Below are 8,340 nucleotides of genomic sequence, written 5' to 3' on the forward strand. Positions count from 1 at the left end.
GTAAGAGTAGGATAATAAAGCTAAAGTCATTGGGTGGCAGTGCGGTGACGGTTTATGGGGATAAAGAAAGTTCAGGGCTTAACGTCATTTCGATGATAAAAGCCGAAGGGTTATTAAGACGAGGGTGTGGTGCCTACTTGGCGTATGTTGTCAACGCTACGGCCGAGACAAAAGAAATGAAAGATGTTCCTATCGTGTGCGACTATCCAGAAGTATTCCCTGAGGATCTTCCGGGGTTGCCACCGAGCGAGAGATAGAATTCCAGATAGATTTATTACCAGGAGCTCAGCCCGTCACGAAAGCGCCTTACCATCTAGCGCCGTCCGAGATGAAAGAATTGATGTCCCAACTGCAAGAACTCCTCGAAAAAGGTTTCATAAGACCAAGTGTTTCCCCGTGGGGTGCACCAGTGTTGTTCGTGAAGAAGAAGGATGGAAGTATGAGAATGTGCATAGACTATCGTGATTTGAACAAGCTTACGGTAAAGAATAGATATCCTTTGCCAAGGATTGATGATCTGTTTGAACAACTACAAGGTTCAAGTTGGTTCTCACGAATAGATCTTAGATCAGGCTATCATCAGCTGAAGGTGAAGGAGGCAGACATCCCAAAGACAGCGTTCCGAACGCGGTATGGACACTACGAGTTCCTCGTGATGTCATTCAGTCTAACAAATGCTCCTGCAGCATTTATGGATATGATGAATAGGGTGTGTCGGCCGATGTTGGATAAGTTAGTTATCGTCTTCATCGATGACATATTGATTTATTCAAAGAGCGAGTCTGATCATGCTGAGTACCTGAGAGAGGTATTGGAGACGCTGAAGAAAGAAAAGTTATACCCTAAGTTTTCGAAGTGCGTGTTTTGGTTGCGAGAAGCAATTCCTACGTCACGTGATCAATCCTGATGGGATTACCTTGGACCCAGATAAGATTGAAGCAATAACGAATTGGAAGACTCCGTAGAATCCGACAGATATACGAAGCTTCCTAGGGTTAGCTGGATACAGTAGGAGATTCATCGAAGGTTTCTCCAAGTTAGCCGCACCGTTGACCGGTATGACCCGAAAGTCGATAGTGTTCAGTTGGGGTAAGTTTCAATAAGAGGCTTTTTAGGAATTAAAGAAGAGACTCACGCAAGCTCCAATCCTTGCCCTGCCCGATGGTGACGAGGATCTGGTTGTTTGCACTGATGCTTCGCATCGTGGGTTAGGTTGCGTGTTGATGCAACGAGGAAAGGTGATAGCTTACGCGTCTAGAGAGTTGAAATTCCATGAGAGTACTTACCCGATGCATGATTTAGAGCTAGCAGCAGTAGTTCATGCTCTCAAGATATGGAGACATTATCTGTATGGTACTAAGTGTACCATTTACACAGATCATAAGAGTTTAAAGTACTTCTTTGAGCAGAAAGAATTGAACATGAGACAGAGAAGATGGTTGGAGTTGATAAAGGATTACGGCTGTGACATTAAGTACTACCCTGGTAAAGCTAATGTGGTTGCCGATGCGCTAAGCCGTAAGAATGAGGAATTCATTGCAACAGTAAAGTCGTACCAGTTGATCATGATTTCAAGTCTTTTTGAAGAAATCGTCAAAGTGCAAGCAGAGGTGCTGGTAGATGAAGGTCTAGTGAAGAAAGAAAGAATCTTCGGTCAATAGAGCGAGTTGATGGAAAACACGCATGGTGTTAAGACCAAGTTTGACCGTATATGGATCCCACGCCATGGAGGTCTTAGAGGTCGAATCTTAGATGAAGCTCATAAGTCAAGGTATTCAATTCATCCAGGAACTACTAAGATGTACCAGGATTTGAAAAGAGTTTACTGGTGGCCAGGAATGAAAAATGATGTAGTGGATTATGTTAGTAATTGCTTAACTTGTTTACAAGTCAAAGCCGAACATCAGAAGCCTTATGGGAAAATGCAACCGCTTGAGATACCTGAATGGAAATGGGAACACATCACCATGGATTTCATAACTAAGCTACCTCGTACAGCTAAGCATCATGATACTATTTGGGTGATTGTGGACCGTTTGACCAAGAGTGCTCACTTTCTTCCTAAACGAGAGGCTATCTCGTCAGAAACGTTAGAAACGTTATCAAGCTTGTTCATTAAGGAGGTTGTATCTAAGCATGGAGTACCGTTATCGATCGTGTCAGATAGAGATACTCGCTTTACTTCGAGGTTTTGGAAGAAGTTTCATGAAGCTATGGGAACAAGACTGAACATCAGTACGGCGTATCATCCTCAAACAGATGGACAGTCTGAAAGGACGATTCAAACCCTTGAGGATATGCTACGTGCTTATGTTATAGACTTTGGAGGAAGTTGGGATGACCTTTTGCATCTAGCAGAGTTCTCTTATAACAACAACTACCATTCAAATATTGGTATGCCACCGTTCGAGATGCTTTACGGTAGGCGATGTAGAACCCTGTGTGTTGGGGAGAGATTGGTCAGAAAGAGATGGGATGTTTAGAAGCTGTGCAAGAAACTTCTTCAAAGTTCGATCAGATCAAGGCAAGGATGAAAGCTTCTCAATACAGACAGAAGTCGTATTCTGACTAGCGGCGACGACCGATTAAGTTTAACGTTGGTGACAATGTGAAGCTCAAGGTCTGGCCTTGGAAGGGAATTATTTGTTTTAGGAAGAGAGGAAAGCTGAGCCCGAGGTACATCGGACCATTTCACATTTTAGATCGAGTAGGTGAAGTGGCTTAAAAGCTAGACTTGCTAGAGGAGTTGGAAGGAATTCTTCTACTTTTCATGTCTCTCATCTGAGGAAATGTCTAGCTGATGACACATCTCATGTTCCGTTAATGGACATTGAGATTGATGAACAGTTGAACTACATTGAGCAATCAATCGAGATAGTTGATCACAAGGAAAAGCAACTCCGACACAAGGTTATACCCTTGGTGAAAGTGATATGGAAGCATCGCAAGGGATCAGATGCTACATGGGAAGTTGAAGAAGAGAAGTGCAAATTTTATCCAAATTTGTTTATGTAATAGTTAGGTTTCGGGGACGAAACCTCTTTAAGGAGGGAAGATTTGTAATATCCTATTTTTCTATTTTTGATTAATAAACGAAATACGAGTTATTAGGAGTCAGGCTAGTGTTGGGTTAAATGGATATGGGGTATGGACTTGGGTTATAAAAGGAAGAGGAAAAGACCATGGGCTTAAGCCCATGATCCATAATTATATAAATCTTAATTACCCATTTATTACTCATTTCACACATATTCCATACACCACCAAAACACACACTTAAGCTCTCTCTCTCTCTCTCTCTCTCTCTCTCTCTCAAGTTTCTATCTCTAGTCGAAATCACCAAGAAAACCGATCCCGATCCAAGGTAATGATAGTATGTTATTGTATGAGCTTAAACTCATTAGATTTAGTTGCGAAACGACGAGCCGACACCGTTAAACCGTTTAAGTCACGAGATCCAGGTGGAATCGGGTATAAACCGAGCCTAAGATGAGCTTAAGGATCACCTTAGCTCAGATCTGGATCGAACGGGGCGAAAAACGGTGAAAAACGAGTCAAAACTCGTTTTTCCGGAGAAACCGCGTTTTTCCTGGGACGACGCCGGAAAGGCGGCGCCGGAAAGTATGTACGAGGTAAGGGAATGTCAGAGAATGTTTCGTTAACGAACCAGGGGTGATTCGTCATGTGATTCGTTAATGAAATCTTAACGAACTATCCTTAGTTCATATCTAGATTCGTTAAGGAAAAGATAACGAATTAGCCCAATTCGTTAAAGTCATTCGTTAAAGGAGATAACAAATTAGAAGGTTCAATTCGTTACAGAGGGGTCACTCGTTATAGGGTTCAATTCGTTTTAAGGACCAGTTCGTTAAGAACCAAGTAACGAACCAGACCATGTTAAGATAACGAATTAGACAACGAATCAGGCTTAATTCATTAGGGCAAATGAGTTAGCGAATTAGAAAATAATTTAAAATTATAATGAAAAAATGTGATAAGACAGTTAATGAAAATAAAATTTTTCCAAGCTGACCTGGCAGCTCAACCCCAGCCAGGGCTCTGCCCCTTGGACCCTGCTAGGCGCTGCCGCCTTTAGACCCCGCTTCCAGGGGCGCTCTCCCAGGATCCCCGTCTGTTGTGGGATATAATTAGACTAGAAATGCGATGTGGATAGTGATAGTAAATTAACATGCGTAATTGTTATACATTTAGTCGTGCACAGCTAAAAAGGGGAATAACTGTAAACGGTGAACGCAACCGCATTGAGGTGAGTTTCTAGCCCCACTTCAATGTTATGTTTTTCGGGGCTATGTGCATACTCGATGTGATAGTTAATACACTTACCTTAAGTGGTAAGTGTGTGCCTTGTATGAATTATGTATGATGATTGCTTGACGGTGCGTGAACGATCTTCGGATATTGCATGTACTGTCATGTGGTAGTTAAAGATATGATTGATATGTATGATGTAAGATATGATGTATGTATGAATATATATGATGTATTCATAATGTATGTATGAAATGTTGATGGTACGTGAACGCTCTTTGGAGATTGCACGTATTGTCAAGGAGAGTATGTAAGAACAGGCATGGTACAGTTGCATGAAACAAAGGGACCAAAACCTAATAATATCTGTGATGGTAGGGACCAGACCCTAATAATATCTGTGATGGTAGGGACCCGACCCTAATAATATCTGTGATGTTGGGGGCCAGACCGTTTATAATATCTCTGATGTTAGGGACCAGACCCTTATAATATCTGTGAGATTATTGGGCGGAAGGCTCTTTAAATAGGATGGATAGTTATATATGAAGAGTAAGTATGATTAATGTACACCCCTTCGGGTACGTGTGCAAGTATGAGAACAGATTGTATGTTGTATGATTAACTACAACTCACCCAGCGTAGCTGACTTTTAGTATGCACGCAGGTGAGTAGATTGAGGCAACATGCATAAGAGGAAGCACATGGCATGAACTTGAAGAAGCTGGCATCTCAAGAAATGTTATGTTATTTTAAAGACAATGTTTTATGTTTAAATAATTTGAATGCCCGTTATGACAAGAAAGAATGGTTATGTAATATAATGGTTTGAATGTTTTAAATATTCAGCGAATGTTTTAATTAACTCTGATATTTAGAACTGTGTTTATGAGTAAATCCAACGTTAAAGTGAGGCACCGGTAACGGGGCCTTACAGATCATGTTGTGAATTCATATATATTTTAAAGTTTTCTCACACTTCTCACAAAACAAATATTTTTTATTTGAACACTTTATATATATATATATATAAATATATATATAATATATATATATGTGTGTGTGTGTGTGTGTGTGTGTTTGTGTGTGTGAAGGATCCTAAGATAACCATTTGAAAATTGAGAACTTTGAGAACCATTTGGGACCACTAGAAAAACCTCTACAAAAATATTTAAGAAAATCATAAAACAAAAAATAACCTAAATTTTAAAAAAAATAAAAGAACCAAAATTCATATATTTCATTCCGATTTCATAAAAAAAAAATTAAAAAAATAAAAAAAAAACAAAAAAAAACCTTGTATTATACACATGTGTAGAATTTATTTAATATCTAGTTACGTAATGTACACATATGTACATTATCATATACCTTAAGTTGTACATATGTGTATAAAAAAATATGTATAAATATTATAAAATAAGTATTACACATATGTGTATAATTTTGTTAAACCGGTATTTTTTTTTTCATTTTTTTTATTTTTTTATTAAACCGGGATGAAAATAAAAATTTTTGGTTTTTTACTTTTTTTATTTTCGAGTTTTTTTTTGTTTCATATTTTTTTTTGTTAAAAAGAGTGTTTTTGGTCTAAAATGGTTCTCAAAGTTCTCAATTTCAAAATAGTTCTCACATGATCCTAATCCTACATATATATATATATATATATATATATATATATAGGGAGGGATTATACTAAAAAGAAGTAGTTTCCTAGGAAGACTAGGAATAAATGATAGCCATTGGATCAGGTTAATCAATGGTTGAGATTTAAAATTACCAAAAACCGACATAGTTTCCTATAATTACTCTTTCACCACTATAACCGACTTAGTTTTCTTAGAACTGTTCTTTCACCATATGTTGTAATGTCATTTGTCAAAAATCTATTGGTTCTTACCATTCTTATGAAACTCTTTCTTTTTATTTGAACCTTTTTCTATATATATATATAAAATTGTTGAAATTAAAAGCAATAGTTTTGTGAAAAGTGTGAGAATGCATTAAAAGAAAGTACACCACCTAAATAGGACACTATACCATGTAAACAGTAAACTATACAACTTTTATAAACTACCACTAGGTCCTGGATCCAAGGGTCTACATCTATTCTTATGCTTCTCACAAAACATATAGGGTAGGGTTAAGGTAAAAAACAATAGTTTTGTGATAAACAAAGGAATAAATTTAAGCCCTTTGATCTAGGATCTAGTTGCTGAGATTGATAGTTTTAAAAACCGCATAGTTTCTTATTTACATGGTAAAGTATCCTATTTGGGTGGTGTGCTTTATTTTAAAAGTCTTCTCACACTTCTCACAAAACAATTTTTTCTTGAACCCTTATATATATATATATATATATACCCTTATATATATAAGGGTTCAAATAAAAAACAATTGTTTCGTTTCTATTTACATGGCATAGTATCATATTTAGTTGTTGTGCTTTATTTTAAAGTCTTCTCACACTTCTCACAAAACAATTGTTTTTTATTTGAACCCTTATATATATATATATATATATATATATATATGATTCAATACAATAATTGGTTATCGTTCAATAGGGGTAAGCTAGTTATTACATCGTTGATCTCAAAAACCACGCGGAGGAAAAATTGAAATTTCTTTCATTTCAGTTTCGACCTAATTAACCGCTTCATTCATGTTTGTGGCAAATCGTAAATCAGTTCACTTTTATGAATTGTTAACCAAAATCAGACATCGACTCATGCCGATCAAGTTTAGATATAAATTCAATTGATATGTTCATATGATGAAATCGATTATCGATTGATGATTAAGAGATTATATTAAGCGATTTTAGTGTCCAATCTCATGTTATAGAAAGATTAATTTCAAATATGATCTTGTGAACGTTTAAAATTTTTGTTCTAAAACTTATGCTTTTTTTATGAATTTCTTAACTTTTGTTATGAACTTATTAGCCTTTTCTTCTGATCGTTTTTTTTTTTCAAAACTTCTTACACTTTTTGTTCTGAACTTTTTAGCCTTTTCTTCTTAACTTTTTTGTTCTGAAATTTTTAGATTTTTTGTTCTGAACTTCTTTAATTTTTGTTCTGAATGTTTTTAAGTTTTGTTTATGAATGTCCCGGTTTTGTTTGCAATGGTTAAACATAATATTTTGAACCCTAAGCAAAGCTCAATTGAGTGTATTATTTTACAATTTCATAACCGATTGATGATCTAAAGCCTCTTACAAATCAATTCGATTGATTAAATCATCATTTTTTTTTATCAATTTGAAGATCAAGCACTGTAGGTTCCTGGAATGGATTGCTACATGAGATATCACAAATTCTAAGGGTGCGAAATCCCCTTAGTGTTTGATTACGAGTATTAGCAGTTAACACAAGAAAATTGATTAAACCACACATTTACTTGTATTGAATAATAACACAGTATTTTCAGTGCATGATAAAACACTTCACAAGTTCTACGGCTAGAATGAACAACTACTAAACCTTAGGCCGAAGATATGTTTATATAACACATATCTTCATCTGTTGGATAATAGGTGAAGTAAAGGAACTATGCTTAAACCTTAACTTTTGCCAATAACTAAGTTGTTTAAACACATAACATAAAACAAAACATATCATTCATTACAGACAAGAGTAACAATAAACCTATGAAGTACTAGGACACCCCCTCTTGGCAGTAACTCTAGCTTCATTTGTTTCTTTTTTTTTTCTTCTTCAATATGCAATTAAACGTTATCTTCAAGCAAAACTTTAGTATGCACTCCATGTCTCGCACAAATAAGAAAACTTTCTGAAACTTCTCCCCCCATGACTTCCATGCAGGAATATAAAAACTCTTAATAACATTGAATACCTAGAAATTAGATTTAGAAATATTTACCAAGTGAATTGGATCATACACTCTCAGCAACTCCTGCTCGTCTTCCTCCTCCATCACCTCTTTAGCCATTTCACTATCAATACCCCATAACTTTATAATCTTTAACACATCTTAAGGCATCGGTTTCATCATAATCATCTTCAAGAATCGAACGAGGTTGTATTTTACCATCAACCACGGTCTCCC

The sequence above is a fragment of the Bidens hawaiensis genome, unplaced genomic scaffold, assembly GCF_021521415.1.
Source record: "Bidens hawaiensis isolate Kalapana, Puna unplaced genomic scaffold, B.hawaiensis_p1.1 tig00013005_1, whole genome shotgun sequence".
In the NCBI taxonomy this organism is placed as follows: domain Eukaryota; kingdom Viridiplantae; phylum Streptophyta; class Magnoliopsida; order Asterales; family Asteraceae; genus Bidens; species Bidens hawaiensis.